The sequence below is a fragment of the Protopterus annectens genome, chromosome 7.part1 (assembly GCF_019279795.1).
Source record: "Protopterus annectens isolate FY-2018-M chromosome 7.part1, PAN1.0, whole genome shotgun sequence".
NCBI lineage: Eukaryota > Metazoa > Chordata > Ceratodontiformes > Protopteridae > Protopterus > Protopterus annectens.
In genome coordinates, this window is record NC_056740.1 from 416005832 (window position 1) to 416024582 (window position 18751).

At 40.3% G+C, this 18751-nt stretch overlaps 1 protein-coding gene across 1 annotated transcript in view; it reads right to left on the reverse strand.

Annotated features, from left to right (window-relative positions):
- The window catches only part of RPL29 (ribosomal protein L29), a 44408-nt gene extending 29357 nt beyond the window's left edge, over nucleotides 1-15051 (reverse strand). The window contains exon 1 of the mRNA XM_044078859.1: nucleotides 15002-15051. The gene's annotated coding sequence lies outside the window, so the exon portion shown is untranslated. The remainder of the gene's footprint in view (nucleotides 1-15001) is intronic.
- Between the last annotated feature and the right edge of the window lie 3700 nt (nucleotides 15052-18751).

The following is an 18751-nucleotide window of genomic DNA, read 5'->3' on the forward strand; positions in this document are numbered from 1 at the left end:
TCAAAGCGCCATTGAAAGTAGCGCAAAAGTGACAGCCCGAGACGTCGTGGTCTGGGCCTAAACAAGGTATGCAGAAGGAATGGAAATGCTTATGCGGTATTTGCTTCCCACAAGAAATACAATTGTTAACTTTGTCTGACATCGGTCAGAGGCAAGAAAGGTTTCCCCAACGGGGTACTTAGCTTTAAAGAAGACTTCGGTTTCCAATTTTTCGTAAATTCAGGAGCTGGCCGACCGGCACTTGCGAACTGCTTCTGCTTCGGGCACCACGCGGCAAAAAAGACTGGAGAACATGGCGTCGGCTGTTACTTATATACCCGTCGCTCTGATGTCAGGGAAGAAGGCGACAACAACCGACACCGGACCAAGACTTTGGAATTCGGCCGACCGAGGACCCGCCTGACGGCAGAGAACCCATATGTGATTACTGCAGCTGTATGCACGATGAACATCTGTAAAATGAAAATCCTCAATCTCCTTCTTCCTACATACCCCCACCAATGTACCACAAGGATCTGTGCTAGCCCCCCTTCTTTTCAACATTTTCATTAACAACTTTCATCTCTCCATTCCAAATTCCTCTGTAATTCAGTATGCAGATGACTCCACTATCATCTGTACTGCTGACATCCCCTCGGACTTGCTATTAAAAACTCAATTAGCCTTTTCAAAAAACTGAAACTTGGATGCAGAACAACCACCTTGCCCTAAACCCGACCAAAACCAAACTAATGGTATTTACTCCCTCCAGAACTTCCGCCATTGATAATTCCTCCTTCATTATATTAACCCAAAACAATACCCCCCACTGAAATTGTATCTCGCACAAAGCTCATTGGTGTCATTATCGATCTAAAATTCGATATCCATATAAATACAGTTATTTAAAACAACTCATCAGAAATTAGGACTCTTGTATCGACATAACCGCTTCCTTACTCCAGCAACCAGAAAGACCTTCCTCCTCCTACCTTCTCCCCTCTCTCACATATGGTGCCCCCCTGCTCACCAATCTTCAACTCGGCTTACAATCCAAGTTAGAATCCTGCTACAATAAAAAATCAGCAAATTTGCCAACTCCTCCGAATATTCATCCCATCAATGCCTCTCTCTTCAATCCCTTCAATGGCTCGAGTTAGCAAACTACCTAATCCTGCTAAAACTCTTCACAGCTCACAAACTCATTTTCAAACCATCCAGCTCTCTCCTCCACTTTATCCCCCTATATTCCAAAATCGCCCACTTCGGTCAGAAAACAAAAACTACTACAAATTCACAAACCCTCTAGGCCCCCTGGCTGCTTCCTGCTATCTTACTCTATAGCCAAACTTTGGAACCCCCCCCCTCCCTTCGAATCTCACCAACTTCAAATCCCTCCTTCACTCATATCTATCCTCCAAGTGGATTTGCCCCTGCTCTTCACCCACGAGTTCCCACTTTGTAATTCATCATTCACACTCACTCTACTCATCTCTTGCATCCTCTACATTACCAATACATTCTCTGTAAATACTATACTATGTTCTCTCTGCTTATACAACAAATCTTCACTACCATTAGACCTATACTTTATTCTAAATTCACTAAGTTGTACTATAACATGTACTATATCTCTGTTTTGAACAATGCCCTCAATGATGGATGTTACTAATGATAATCGTGACATTTTTGAATTGTAACTGACTTGTTATTGTAATTGTGTCATGGAGCTCACCTCCTCGGGCCTCCACTGAAAATGGGCCTTTCAAAGCCCAGTGGACATCCCCAGTCATCAAACTGAAATAAATAAATTCTCTATTTTTAATTGTAATGGGAATAGTAAATAGGTGCTGCTGTACTTTTTTTTTATTTCTCCTTGTTCAATTTTAAGAAATGTAGGCACTGCAAGGTTAAAAAAGTCTGATTAAAAGTGCATAGCAAAAGAAAAATGAATCTGTTTTTTTTTCTCATTCTTGTATGGGGGAATGTTGATTAAGGGACCTTAGTTTGATTTAGTAACAAGCTTTAAGAGAAAGCAAGTAAATGAAAACAAATACTGAATAGGAAGCTTTTTTTGCTTAACAATTCTGTATCTGTTCTCATGTCTCCATGAAGACAATCTGATAAAGAGAAATTGGTTACAGTCTGGTGGAGAGCAATTGGCTGGGGGGGGGGGGGTTGCGAGAGAGAAATTAGCTAGGAAATAATGTTCAATAAAAGCATTTAGGGAATTTCCCCAGCTAGAAGAGCTATAAAGATAAGACAAAACCAGTTAGGACTTAGAAGCACAGGCTGCACCATGCCTCCATGCTAACTCAAGTTTTGAGTGTGTGGCTGTCAGTTTGGAACAGGTGTTCCTATTAGGAGGATAAAACTTCAATATTTGAAGATGTACACAGTTGTGCGTGTTAGTATTAAATTAATAGGTTTTAGTGGGTATTTTTTTTGTCTGTTTTAGGGTTTTCAATAAAACAAAAAAAAGTTTTGTAAGATGTGACAGGATCAAATGGCTATGACAAGAAACTATATAAAAGTTGAACCTGCCAAACAGTATGAACGTAACAGAAAAACTGGAATTAAACATTTAACAAAAAATGTGCTATACACAAAATGTAGGAATGATGTTCAATACAGCAACACTTTCTGTAATATCTTTAAATGTCAATGGTCTCACAAAAATGAGAACATGAACTATATTAAAAATGGAGTGCAAATAGCTATGTTACAGGAGATACTTGGAAAGAATTGAAAAATGTGAATTTGACAAAGAAAGGTTTTCAGGACTGTTATTCAGTGGAATATCTGGGACAAAGGAAAAAGAATACTTATATTAATTGCAAGAGGAGCTCCATTAGTGATAGAACAGAATAAGAGAGATGACAATGGCAGATTTAGTGCTAAGCAGCTACTGGCAAGGGAAGAGGATTACAGCGACACAGATTTACAATCCGCCTGAAATTGCTATAACAGAGCTTAAGAAAAATTCTGGGATAAAATCATCTGTTATTACTTGTAGGTGGGGACTGGAATTTTATTTGCAGCACTGAAGATATGTCTGGGAGGCCCAGAACGAAAAGTATAACAAAGGAGGGTTGATTTTTGAAAAAAAATTATGAAAACATTTGTCATGGAAGTAACAGGAGTAAGGAGCGAATTTACATATTTCCCAAGATATAAAAAACGGGCAAGTAATGCCAAAATTGACAGATATGGATCAATATGGTTTTGTGGAGAAGAGAAACAACCACTTGACAACAGTAATAGAGCACTGATGATCCACAGGAAAGCAGAATGTATGAGAATACTACGCTTGTTGGTGGGGCTAGATGCAGAGAAAACATCGGACAGACTGAGCCGGGAATTTGCATCTCCTGAAAAAATACATTGTTGATTAGGATATATGAGGGATCGGAAGCGAAAATCAAAGTGGGTGGGGTCCTCTCTGACAATTTCTGCATGAGCAGAGGAACCAGGCAGGGGTGTCCTCTTTCCCCTTTATTTGCATTATATTTAGAACCACTGGCAAATAAAACAAGGGAATCAAATTCAAGAATGTAATTGGTATGGTAGTCAAGAAAAGCTGGCTTTATTTCCAGATATTTTATACCTCACAAAACCAGAAAAAGACATTACAGTGCTTCGGAACATTTTGAAACAAACAATTTCAGATCTTTCGGGATACAAAATTAATGAAGCTAAAACAAAAGGCAATAGCAGTAAATTATGTACCCACATATTTTATTTTTATTTTTTATTTTATTTTACATTTGTTAACCGGGCTAGTCCAACTGGAACTATTTCCATTTTCAGCAGAGGCCCGGGGAGAAAAGCTCCACAAAGACATAGTAACTAATTACATAAGATGCAATAAAGAGAAACATAAAAATATATTGTATCAGGAAAATATTAAAAAAAAATCAAACTTATAAATTGGTTCAGCAATATCCATCTTTATGGGAACATGATAAAATGAAGTATTTAGGAGTATGGATTGAAAATTATTCCAGTGTGGCAGTTAAGGATATGTGGGAAGTGACTAAACAAAGATAATATAAAAACTGAGAAAATGGAAGCTTTGTTATATGGATAGCATCCAAATTGTTATCCATATATTTGTTATATGGATAGGATTCCAAAGACATGCATCTGGAGAATTTCTCCCCGGGCCACCGCTGAAAACAGGCTCTGTGGAACCTAGTCGGACATTCCCGGTCAACAAATGTTAAATAAATAAAATAAAATAAAATAAAATAAAACAAATAAATAAATAAATAGCAAGATACAAGCAGTTAAAATGTTTTTAGTCACAGTCTTATACATAGGCCAGGCATATTTTTATTAACCAGAGCAGAAGTTGTGGATAGCCATTAAAGAGCTGAAGGATTTTATCTGTGAGGGGAAGCCAGCAAAAGTTAAAGTGGGATAAGATGATTTTTCCAGTAGAACTGGGCAGATCGGAAGTGACCGGTTTAAAAGGGTATTTCAGATGTACACAGTTAAGACTGCTACACATCGCACATGCAGGAAAACTATAATTCAGAGTGGAATGAGGTGATGAAACAAGGGGGGGGGGGTGCTCAAACAAGGAGAGACTGGGATTTTGGATGCAGGCCTTCAAGGAGAATAACCACCATACAGATTATTATATCTATAAAAGTAGCAGAAAGTATCCCAAGAACTAAGCCTACATGGGACTGGAGAAAGGACATTCTGCCGATAGAGATGGCTGCAATTAGGGATACAGACAACAGGCAAGTGGAGGCTGGAATTTACTGGCGAAAACTGGCAAAGGAACCAAGGTAATGGGAGCAAATAACTAGAGAGAGAGGGAAAGATGATAGAACGGGAAGACGCTAAGAATCTACAGGTTACAGATTGCCTTCCCTGTCAAGAATTGATGAGTATAGGCAAAGAGAAAGAAATAGGGGGTCCTAAACTAGTTTAAGACCAGCAGTAACGTACTCAAACTGTAGAGGTTTACATTTACAATCATTACGCTTTACATATTTTGCTACACATTAACATAACTCAAGCAACATTACATAAATTATTCAATTTCTGACCTTTTTTTTTAAACAAGAAACATATGTATTAAACCATCACTTACGACATAGGTAATTATACATTTATATAAATGAAAAACTACACCAACACAACCCTAGCTGCAAGCATTTTACATCACAAACTATTGAACAATGGATAGGAAATCAGAAATTTACTCGGGTCTGGCCCCCATGTCTGATAGACAGAGGCAGACAGTAATGCCCAAACTAACACATCCCCCATATAACCTCAAGAAACTTCAAAGCATACTCCTATTAAATGCCCATAATACAAAAGAACACAACTGGGTTGGACTGCACAGCTAGGATTATAAAGGCTCTGCTGGTCATTAGCCTAGTACATTACTTGTGAAGCAACCATAGGGTCATAGTTACTTATTTTGAACTTTTACACTGGTCTAAGGCTTTGATTGAAAACAGATCCTCATGATCCAACTCCCTAATGTGCAAATGCATACAAGCTGGTACTTTAATATATAGTTTCTGTGAAAGCCACCAAGGAAACAAAACTCACTTTGTAGATAAAAATATTTATTTTATTCCATGCACCTGCCTGCACTGAACATAAACTGTGCTTTTAGGTTTATAGATTACCAGACTAACAGCTCAAGAGCCTTTACAAGCCTAGACAATATAACCTGATTTTACCCAATATAGCTGCGGTAGCGTTGTCGCCTCACAGTAAGACGCTGTCCGGTTCGATTCTCAGCTAGAGCATCTTCTGCGTGGAGACATGCGTGAATGGGCGTGCCTTCGTTGAAGGTTATGCGTCAGGGCTGGTAACTCAGCACGTAAAAATCAACTACCAATCATTAGCGGACCGGAGTTCCACTGTGGCGACCCCTAACCAAGAAAAGCCGAAAGACACAACAACATAGCCCATAGGGACAAGAGGATGGCATGGATTTGTGCCTATGCCTTGAATACTTTACAGACTGCCCCCACCCATAAGGGACACAGACTACACTGCCAGGTGAGGATTTACAACTCACCATCCACCTATCTAAACTGGTCTTGAATAGGGCCAGGGAAGGACTGCTTAACGTAAACGGGAAGCCTATTCCAAAGAAGGGGCAATCTCTGGGACACACATTTGTCTCTCCAGCATGTTCTATTTGATTCACTGAAAGTTTAGACCGGTGACCCTCAACTATCTGTCTTGCAAATATGTAGCAGCTCCATCAATGCTGGATTTGGGTCAGGCATAGGTCACCCCTTAATAGTTGACAGGAGACACAATAAAAGGGAAAGGGCTTTCAGTCTATCCACAGACATATTGACACCCTGTATTTTATTAGTGAGGAACCTAGCTTGTTTTAAGTGCCTACCAAGTCCATTCCAAATGTCGCACTACATTCGATTGATATAAAAGATTCATATGAAGTTACTAGGCTAACAGCAAAAGAGCCCTTACAAACCTAACCAATATAACCTGATTTTACCCAATATATGGCCCCAAGGGAAGGGGATGGCATGGACTTCTACCTATGCATAGAGTATCTTACAGACTGCTCTTGTCCATAAGGGACATAAGACACCACCCCAGGTGTGAATATACAATTCCTCATCGACTGATCCAAACTGTGTTTGAAGAGGGCCAGGGAAGGGCTCTGCTTAATGGACTAGGAAAACTGTTCCAATGAAAGGGCAATCTCAGAGACACACACTTGTCTCTCCAGCATGTTTTGGTTGAGGTGCTGACCTAAGTTTAGATCTCTAGATCGGGTGGACCCCCGTGCTGTTTTGACATGCAGATGAATAGCAGCGCCATCAGGGTTGGATTTGACTGCCTTGTAGGTCTGGCATAGGTCACTGCATAATCGTAGGTAGGAAACAGAATAAAGGGATAGGGCTTTTAGTATATGTACATAACATATGTTACTTACATCCTGTATTCTCTTTGTGAGGAACTTCTGGGGGTTGCTCCAGCTGCTGTAAGTGCATAGTGAAGTACAGGCCAAATGCTGCATTGTACTCAATTGATCTAAACAGGGCAAAGTACAGCGGGACTAGAATTTCCTTGGATCTGGACACCATACCTTTTAAGTTGTGCCACACAGGACTTCCTTACCACTGCGGACACATGGCGGTTATTGATGTTGTAGTTTGTAGGGATATCTGACTTCCCAAAGGGTATGATGCATTTTTTTGCATTTAATTTTAAGCTATGGTTCTGGCACCACTCTTGTCTGACCTAGACCCTACCTGAAGGATATTTGCATCGCTGGGGGATTCACTGACTGCACCCAGAAAAATGTGTCAACTGAGCTAGGCAGGAGTCGAACCTACACACTTCTGATCCATAATCAGATGCATTATCCATTGCTCCACTGGCCCAGGTAGTGGCTGTGTACAGTGGGACTATAATCTCCCCGGATCCGGATGACATAAGTTTACTTATAAGTTGTGCCATACAGAATGCCTTCCTCACCACTGTGGACACCTAACAGTCAAAATTCAAGCTACTATCTACCTGTATACCCAGATCCCTCACCCCAGGGCCTACTCGTAGGGGTGTGATGTTAATGTTGTAGTTAGCAGGAGTATTTGATTTTCCAAACAATTTAATAATGCATTTCTTGACAATTAGTTTCAGGCTGTGGTTTTGACACCAATCATTTGTCCGATTTAGACTCTCCTGAAGGATATTTACATCACTGAGGGATTCAATGACTGCTCCCAGCTTGCAGTAGTCCGCAAACCTTGTCACCAAGAGACTTTCCACATCGGCCATGGCATTCAAGACGTATATTCTGAACAGGAGTGGTCCCAGCACTGACCTGTGGCAAAATACTAGTAACTGGCTTCTCGTTAGAACTTGAATCACCCACTTTAACCACATGTCCTATCTTTGAGCAAACTGGCTATCCATCAGGTGACATGTAATTATGCCCAATTCTGTGAGTTTACTTCGAGCAGGGAATTGTGTCAAGTGCCTTAACCAAAGCAAGCTAGGCGGTATACAGTGTTTTGCCCTCATCCAAGACCTTAACGACTTTCTCAAAGTCCACAAGATTTAGTAGGCATGACCTGCCCTTGATGAAGCCAAATCAGGTCAGGTACAGTGTTTTGGAGGTTTCTTATGGCTTTACCTACTAGAACCATAATTATTCTTTCCATGGCCTTATAAACAAGACTAGTCAAGCTTATGGAGCTGTAGTTTCCCTGGGTAAGTTGAGGGCCCTCACTTAAACAGAGGGATTACCATAGCTGTTCCCCACTACCAGAACAAAGCCGGGCCAGAGGCTGAGGTTAGATAGAGATCCTATTGGGCCCCAACAGCTCCAGATTTAAGCTATTTAAGAGGTAACCTGGTACACTGGCGAGCCCAACTGATGCCATGTTTTTAGCTTTGGAGAGTGCAGCGGATACCTGTTCATTGGCGATAATTGACAGAGGAGTGTATTTCTATGGGAAGAACTGGTGGTGGTGGGGAAGTGAAATTTGAGCCGATTTTATCTGCCAGCAGATTTGTTGCATCTTCCAGTGGAATACAGGAGATGCCATCTATAATGAATTCCTCACATTGTTGGGTGCTACCCTTAAGATCACAAACATAACTGAAAAATGTCTTACAGTTATCCTTAGCTTTGAAGGCTATTTCAACCTCAAAGTCTACTTTCAGAGACTTGATTAGTTCCCAAATTTGCTCGTTTATACTAATGAGGAACTTCTTGATCTGTTGAGCACATTTCCCTTTTACTTCAAGAAAAAAACTTTTGTTGTATAATCTGGTAAGACCAGGCATCCACTAGGATGGCTTGTTTTTGAGGTTTGACCTGGGCTTATTTCAGTTCAGTGCTACCATTTCTATGTAGATGCATGTGTGGTTGTACAAGGCTTGTGTGTACCACCTCTGCAAAGGCTTCTGTGTTTTCTGGATTTGGGGGGAAGTTTGGAATTTACCTCTGCCATCACTTAAAAAGAAGATAATTTACCTTAGAAAAGTTCTAAAGATTTTTGGGGTTCAGTGCAGGATCTAGTTTTACCTTAACTTCTAGGGAGACTTTGTGATCTGATTTTACCAGTGAGGACATCACACATGGGGGTGGAGGTTGAGGGGTTGGTGCAACGCTCTCTCACATCTAGGATATCTGTTCACTAGGTGGGAATGCAGACCTGCTGCTCCAGGGTATTTGAATTCACAAGGTACAGAAATATTTGGGCCTGCATGTTAGTAGTCAAGCATGCCTCCCAGTTACTGAAGGGTTATTTAAAAGTCACTCATAAGTATGGCACTGGGCTAGACGGTAAGTGATTCAAGTAACTATGATGCATGGGATTCCCGATTCATGGAAAGGAACCAATAGCTAGCAAGAATATGGCAATGGATTTTTCTCATTATTAGTTGGACATGGGGTAGCTCAAGCATGTCATTGTTGGACCAGACTTGAGGGGGGGGGGGGATTACCCTTTATGTACATAGTCACCCCTTTCACTTTTTTTTACATTCACTGGGTGAACAAAATGTATGTTTGGCATTACAGCCATGCATTAAATAGTACACATCAGCGTGCTTATTAAATATTGCACAGTAAACTCAACTGGATCTCAAGCAACCGGCAAAAAAATACAAGAAATACAGTGCAATTTTCATGTGTTGCACTGTTCCCCCCACCCCCCGCAGAAACATACCTTACATTTTTAGAATTTTAGCATTTTAAATAGGAAGATGGTTTATTCCTCTCCTCAACCCGAGAACAGGTCAGTCAAACAAATAGTACAGGATCAGTCAGGCCTATTTTTAATAATAACTCTCAAACAACCAGAAACTACAGTTATCTGGCATCTACCAATCCCCATGGGTGCTAATTAAATGAGAGTTTACTATACATATTTTGTGGTACTGCCCCCCCCCCAAAAATGCAAACACCTTTCCCCAAATGAAAGCATTCAAACCTTCTGCAGGAGCTGCTAACTCAGCAACTTAAATGAGAAAACACAAAATGTATGTTGTTGGCATGACTGTCCAACTGGATGAAACAGCTACAAGCAGTGCAGATTTATTAATTTGACATTTGTTAACCTGGTTGGTCTGACTAGGCAAGATGCCCTTTTCCAACAGAGACCCGAGGAGAAAAACTCCATTACCAAATTTAGCAATACAATGATAAATACAAAAACTTAAGGAAAAGTGTGATTAAACTTTATACAGAGTAACTAAAGTGTTACTAAAACAAAGAAAAGACATTTTAGTAAATCTTCAGTATTTTACACTAAAATTTAAAAGTCAAAGGATTAAAACAAATTTGAAATCGGAGAGTTCAGCAGGACAGTCATTGTATTAAAGTGCTTTAAGAGGATTAGGGGACTTTAGAAGTAACTGAGGTGGAGACTGGAGGAAAGTTACTGGTGAAGGAAGAATGAAAGGGGGAAACTAGCTGTTTGAAAAGGGGGAGAGTAATGGATCAGGAAGAAATAAAAGGGTGACTTAGCCAAAAGAGAGAGAGGCAAGGGGGGGGGGGTCTGGTAAGAAACATTCAAAACTCTGCACAGAATTCTTACATTAAAACAATACAGCATATGCATAAAACTATGGAAATAGGACTATGAACATTATAGAATTTCAAATAAAGATAATGTGCACATATACCGCAGTCACAATTACATAACCATCTAAACTACTGCACCCATCATATATGTAAATGCACATACAATTTGTGTATGTATATGTTCATATAAACAGACACACGATGTGCATACTTAACTGTCTTCTGAGAAACCGCACGGTTCAATGCAATGCAAGTAAATTTCAGCATTGACAGCAGTGGTTCAATATGATAAATCTGAACTGAGGATGCACCCTGCAGGGCTTACAGAACAGCAGAGACAATGTTGTGTGAGGGGGAAGCTGGTTGCAGAGTTTTACAGCATGTAAATAAGCAGATGTAAAGGCAATGGTGAGACTGTGCGCGATTGTGTGGACACCTAAATTCATTGATCAAATGTTAACACAGCTTAGTAAACACCTATGAACCCAACAACCACAAGGGCCTTTTTAAGCATAGTCATTGCATCCCAAAGCTCTGACAAGTTCTGATACCCTTGATAAGTGTAAGCATGGAGCTGGGAGATTAACCATTTATAGCTTACCCATGTCCAGAGAGAGAAGTGCCACTGGCGCAATAGGAAAGGGGTGGGAAGGTTTAAAAAACAGCCAAGTAAAGGAATGAAATTTGACTGAACTAATATGCAAAATACCCCATTAGCAGTCTGACTGCTGCCAATACTGGTTGAACTAAAAGTAATCTCGTGGAAGCTACTTCAGCTGATTGAAGTGCAGCAGAGCAAATACACAACTTTCACTACTTCGACGACAACTTCAATTCACAACTTTTACTGTGAACTCTGCCAGGGACTCCAGTAACTTAGTATCATCTGTTCTACTAGATCTATCCAAAGCCTTTGACACCATCTCCCACTCCCTCCTTCTAAACCATCTCTCTAACCTCAACCTTAGCCAGAAAGCTCTTTCCTGGTTCACTAGCTACCTTTCAAACAGGTCCCAAGCTGTGAAATGGGGCCAAGCAACATCAACCTTGCTTTCTACTCCTACCGGAGTACCACAAGGTTCCATTCTTGGCCCATTAATATTCAATATCTTCATTAACGACTTCCATAAAGCCACCCCCAACACTACAATTGTGCAATATGCTGATGATTCCACTCTGATCTGCCATGTCCCTAACCAAACTGAGCTCCAAGCTCTACCCCAAACAGCCTTTTCAACCACTGAAAATTAGATGTTCCAAAATCACCTCTCCCTTAATGCCAACAAAACTAAGATCCTCCTCTTCCCCCCTCCAACTCCTCATTGCTTGATTTTTATTTTATTTATTTTATTTAACATTTGTTGACCGGGAATGTCCGACTAGGTTCCACAGAGCCTGTTTTCAGCGGAGGCCCGGGGTGAAACGCTCCAGATGCATGTCTTTGGAATGTGGGAGGAAACCCACGCGAACACAGGGAGAACATGCAAACTCCACACAGAAGGCACCCCAGCAGAGAATTGAACCGGAGAACCTCTTGCTGTGAGGTGACAACGTTAACCGCTGCACCACTGTGCCGCCCATTTGATAAAAATTCTTTCCATATCACCAGCCTTACCAACTCCACTATTGAGATAGTAACCTCCACCAAACTTCTTGGTGTTACAATTGATGACCAGATGACCAGCTGAAATTCAATACTCACATCCAGCTAAACATCAAAAACACACACATAAAACTTGACATTGTACAGAAACAACCACTTTGTCTCCTTCCACTAGACTAACCCTTGCCTCTACTTACCTCCTTCCCTCTCTACTATATGGCGCCCCTCTGCTCACTAATCATCTACTCTCACCCCCAAATTGAAACAATGCTATAACAAAATATCCAAATTTGCAACCAATGCCAAACCCTCCACTCATCACTGCTCCTCCCTCCGCTCTCTAAACTGACTTGAACTCCCCAATCATCTTACCTTTCTCCAACTCACCACAGCCCATAAATTAGTGTTCCACCCAACTAACTGTCCTGCTCTTTCCAATATTATTCTACCCTATAACCCCCTTAGATCTTCTCACCAAAACCTGATCACAGTACAAAAACCCAAGTGCCCAGCTGGCCAACTGCTCTTATCCTTTACCCTAGCCAAAAAATGGAATGCCCTACCATCCTCTCTAAAAACCTGCAACAACCAAGAATACTTCAAAACCCAACTTCATTCCCACCTTTATCTAAATAGAATATGTAACTGCACTCTTCAACCTACACCTTTCAAACTATCCTTCTTCTCTCCTGGCTAATCTCTATACTTAGCTAACCTTTTTCTAGCCTCTCCAAAAATACTAGCTGTATAAGATACTAAAACTTTTTGCACTATATGCAGAAGCTACTAAGCCACCCTAGGCTGACCTCCTTTCTGCCTCACCTCTTCTAAAATACTAATTTGCATAAGCTACTAAACAGTAAATTTTCTCTTTTATAATATCCCATAAATTTTTCGTTCTTTTTTTCCTGCTGAATTTTATCTGAAACTGTTAATACTTATGCTATTTTAGCCTTCTGATTTCAATATTGTGGACTATTTGTAGCTACCTGTTAATGCTATTGTACTTTTTGTCTGAACTATTTTTTTGTAATAAATACTGTTTTTGTGGAGCTTTTCTCCCCGGGCCTCCACTGAAAATGGGCCCCAAAGCCCAGTGGACCTCCCCGGTAACCAAACTGAAATAAATAAATAAATAATACTATACAGGAGTACTTAACATGCCAAGATCTGATACTACTGAAACAGAAGGATAAATGTTGAATGAGACCAGGTCCCTTTACCTAACCAATTCTTAAACTTAAATAAATGTATCAGTAGGAACAGTTTCCAAACAAAGAGTATGTGTATGAGAGTACAGAAACAAGAGTGCCGCTGTGGGGAAAGAGTTACAAAAAAACCTAGCCCAAATATTCTGAATGCAAGTAATAAACCTGAGCACTTTCACTGTAACTAACTACATATGAAAATTTGCATGACATTGTGGGTACCCTAACTGCGTACCAGAAACGGAAGGCTACACAGATCTAGTCACCTTCAATTAAAATAAAACTAGTAACTATTCAAGAGTGATGCAATATTACAATTACCAAAGACACCAATGCAAGCAAAAAAATAAATACACACACTTCAATTTTTAACCACAGCTGCCCTTTAACTGGTACCCATAGAAGCAGGTCACCCAGTGAGGTAATTTTGGCGATACCTACATTAACTAGATGTGGGGAGAAAGACAACTGAAGGGTAAAACTCTGGTCATATACTGCCATTCTCCATTTGTTTACTGTGTAGGTAGGCTAGTCTATGGAACCTTTTCTTCCATGACCAGGGCCAAACCAGTAACTTGTATAGTTTATACAACAGCCATGAGTAAAATACACAGTAAGATTCCAGTTACACTGTACACTACAAATAAGACTCTACTCACACACACACACAGATACACGATGCAGAAATGGGCGGAGCCAGATCGATTGCCCTGCCTAGTGTATGTGTTGTGGCATGCAAATAATGCTGCAAGTAAAGAAATGATGAACAGAAGGTATGTAGTACAAAACAGGAGATCAGGTGTGTATTACTAATACAAAAAATTTTGGTGAGTCTTGAAACTATTTGTCTTACCCAGCTTTACTGTCTTCACACTGATCTATTACGTAAGACACCACGCATAATACAGTAAGTTTTATCTCGAACCGTGGTGCATAAGATAGTGAACTGTTAAATGACTTGTGGCAGTTAATCACAGTCTTTAAAGCAACAGCATTCAGCTACTTTTATAGAAGCTTCCATAAAATATGACTTAAACATCCGTTAAGATTTCCCCTCGTACTCTAGAACAATGCGCGAGACATTTAGACAGAACCTGTTGCTGCCGGATTACTTGTGAAGATGCCGGATTACTTGTGAAGAGACAGAAGTCCCCTTCAGGCATTCCGGAGGAGCAAAAAGTTTCACGCCCCATTATTTTTTAATAATCTACACAAAAAATGACTAAATCAAATGGAGAAAAAGATCTGCACTCCAACAGAAGCTCCTTCAGCAACAATGGCATATACCAACTCCACAAAGAATAGGACTTAAGAAAAGGCAATACACGGTATCAGGGGTTCCAGCACCAAAACACCATCAGCAGCATTATGATCATCTCTCCATGAAACCAAAACTCTTTTTGTGGGCGCCAATGCTTTTAAAGTGCCTAATCCGAACACCACCTTCCAAACTAACCCAGCCTGTTTCACTTTTTTAATCACATTTAAAAGCACATAGAACTATTATAATCGTCGGTATTAAAATGAAATAAAATCATAAATTATTATTTAGGATACCGACCACAACATTAACAAACTTCGCGGGACCACAACACTCCTTACATTTACAGATGAAGCAGGATTATAATACAACTACACAAAACAAACAACACATACCCTACAGCCTTCAACCTCAACTCCGAAAAAGAACGTCAAAACGCCGAGCAGTATGGGAAACCAACGTTACTGTGCACCAAAAAACAATTCCTCACCCTCCCAACAACCTTAAAGCTGTAAAGTTCCGGCTGTATCGTTACTTACAAATATGTAACACATTGGATTTATCAAGAAATCATACACCTATTCTCACAGATACAGTAAAGAGACATTGATGCACTTCATAGTTTCTGGCCAATTGCAGCATATATTTTAAATTTTACTTAATTGAAGAAAGATTACGCCGGGGACGGAACCGCGAAGGCTCCCGCCTTGATTCCCAAAAGTTGATTGAATCATAGTAATTTTAATAGGTGTTCTGTAACTTGATGAACTGCAGTGGTTAAATCATGTTTAGTACTGTATGCATCAATGTGAACTGTACAGATTTTTGTCATATGTTGGTGTATTCTTACTAAGTGTATAGGTTTCACTGACTAATGACAGATTTTCAGACATCATCATATCCTTTAGAAAATACATATTAATGAAAACGTAATATTGTACTAGCTTTCTAAATTTTAAAGGACATCATTTTTTTAAATTTGGTCCTGATTTTTGAGCCTTTTGCTCCCTTGGCTTTGTCCAGAATTCTTGCAATAAACGCTACCTCACCATTAGTTTAGTGCAGAAATGGGCGGAGGCAGAGCGATTGCCCTGCCTAGTGTCTGTGATGTAGCATGTAAATAATGCATGATTCACATGCCTTGCAGATTTGCCTGTGACTTCGTGAATATGCATTGTCTAATCGTAGTTTATCATTTTCGCCAATGAAGTGCGATCTTGGAGTTGGTATATTAAGTAGGGGGGCCTGTCCCACTGCAAAAGCGATTTTGTTGGTTAAGCAGATACTTTTCCTATGTATCCCAAGGCCTTAGGGTTACCACCTGTCCCACTTTGCGAGGGACAGTCCCTCTTTGGGCAGTTGTGTCCTGCAAAAAAATTGTAAAAATGGCAAATGTCCTGAGATTTTAGGTCAAAATTATTTCCTATATTTTATGTAATAATTGCATAAAACAGTTCTTCTTATCTGAAACACCTAAATGTTATAAGAAACAGAATAAGCAACTAAAATGCTACAAGAATAAGCTTTTATTTAGGCAAAAAAGTGAAGTTCTGTCCTTTGTACTGGCCGTGGGTATGTTTTGACCTGCAAAATCTGACGTTTATACCAAAAATGTCCCACTTTGGGCATGTGAAAAGGTGGCAACCCTACAAGGCCTTCTTGCATTTTTTCTACTCTGGTAGCCAACATTCATAATAATCTGTTAAGATTACATTAGGTCCCTTTACATTTTCTTTAAAACAAATGAAGGAAGACCACACTCAAAGACTCAAAAAATGTTTTTTTCATCATGGTTTGGTGATTTCTACATTCTAATACCACAATGGGACTATTTACAGGTTTCTGAATATGTTTATACATAATTTCTGAGTCTGACCACATGGGGTCTGGCATCTTGAAGTAATTCTGATTGTTTAGTCTGCCTCTAAGTATCCCACAATGCACTGTTCATCTGCAAAAAGTTACATCACACAGGCCTTTTTTTTTTTCTACTCTGGTAGCCAACATTCATAATAATCTGTTAAGATTACATTAGGTCCCGTTACATTTTCTGTAAGACAAATGAAGACCAACCACACTCAAAGACTCAAAAAATGTTTTTTTTTTTTCATCATGGTTTGGTGATTCCTACATTTTAATACCACTCTGGGACTATTTACAGGTTTTTGAATATTTTTATACATAATTTCTAAGTCTGACCACATGGGGTCTGGCATCTTGAAGTAATCCTGATTGTTTAGTCTGTCTCTAAGAATTCCACAATGCACTGCTCATCTATAAAAAGATACATCACACATGCCTCTTTCTTCCTAAAGCTCCTGTCACTGCATTGATTTTACATGCATACACTGCTGTCTTTCAGTCAGTTTTAAGTAACATTTCATGCCATTCAATGATTACTTAAAACAATCAGCGGTGGTGCAACGGTAGAGTTGTTGCCTCACAGCAAGAGGTTCTTCTATTCGTTTCTCAGCTGGAGTGCGGGGAGTGCCTTCTATGTGGAGTCTGCATGTCCTCCCCACGGTCAAGTGGCGTTCCGAAAGACATGCGTGAATGGGCGTGCATTAGTTGAAGGTTGGGCATCGAGCTGGCAACTCGACACCGTAAAAATATACTGCCAATCATTAGCGGACCAGAGTTCCGCTGTGCCGACCCCTAACCGGGAAAAAGCCGAAAGACAAACAAACAATGACTACTTAAAATACAAACAGTGCAAATGCCACATAGGAGACTTTCAAAGTGCTTTTTACTGCTGCTTCTTTTTTAGAATGGCTAAATTACAGTTTTTTTGTGAAACCTGAATTGTGCTACTTTGACTCATCTACTCCCATCCCATTCACACCTAACTTCCTTAGCTGTCAAAGTGCTAAGGGTAATTTGAGCTGTTAGCTGCTGTGATTGACAGCTCACAGCAGGCGACTTGACTCATGTACTGTTTCCTTGTTCTAGCCTTTACTTTCTGTATGTGAGTAGGAGAAGGATCAGGTAGCTGTGACATCACAGCATGGATGGGTTTTCAGGACGGTCATGGTGATGTCAGTTTGGGCAGGGAATTGGCCAGAAAACTAGCTGTATTCATTGGCCTTGGTGACATCAATGAATTGGAGACTTTTCCAGGGCGGGATACAGTAAGGTACTGTTCTAGTGGAGAGAAACAGTCTAAAGTATTTGAAATGCTGTGTTGTTGTATATTCATAGCAGGGACAATAAATAGGGAGAAAAGGGACAGAGAAGTTGAGGATTTAATAATAGAATCTAGTTGTTGTCCTTTAAAGGTACAGCAAAACAAGTTAATATCCTCACTGACAGACATACCTAGCCATATGACGGTTTTCTTCCTTACTAAATAGTGACTAAGAGGCAGGTGACATTGTTAGACCCAATGCTGTTCTGAACAACACAGTGGCACAGCTCCAAGAGCTGTTATTTCACATTACTTGATTCATAGGTAGGTACAAGGCTATCGGCCCAAGGGCCTACGTAAGCCTAGCCAACAAGGTTCCCTGGCTTACGCCACCCAAGAAAGTTATTTTCCTGTGCCACTGTCGAGCAGAGACACAGAAGTGATCCCCGGGGTGTATTTCCTATTTCCCATCCACTCATCAAGATTTTTCTTGAAGCGTGCTAATGAAGAACTTTGCTTGACATAGATTGGTAGCCTGTTCCAGAGTATGGGAAGTCTCAGGGACAGGAATCTGTCCCTCCAGCATGTCCTGTTTATTATGGTGACAAGGTTTAGGTCCCTAGAGCATGTAGCTTGGAGGGATTGGGATTTCTTTAGGTGTAGCATGTCCAACAGCTCTGGGTTTGACATAGCTTTATATGTTAGGCAGAGATCACCTCGGAGTAGGTGATATGCTATGGAGTAAAGCTGGAATTTTTTGAGGCGGTCAGTGTAGGGCATTTGTTTGAGGCCAGTAATCCTCTTTGTGAGGTACTTCTGTGGCCTTTCCAGCTGCTGCATATGTCTTGTGAGGTACATTCTAAAAGGGGTGTTGTACTCTATAATGGGTCTAATGAGTGTCGAGTAGAGGGGAACAATGACCTCTTTTTTCCTGGATGAGAACCCTTTTATGATGAGGTGTGCCATGTAGAAGGACTTCCTGACTACTGTGGCGATGTGACTATCAAAGGAGAGACTACTG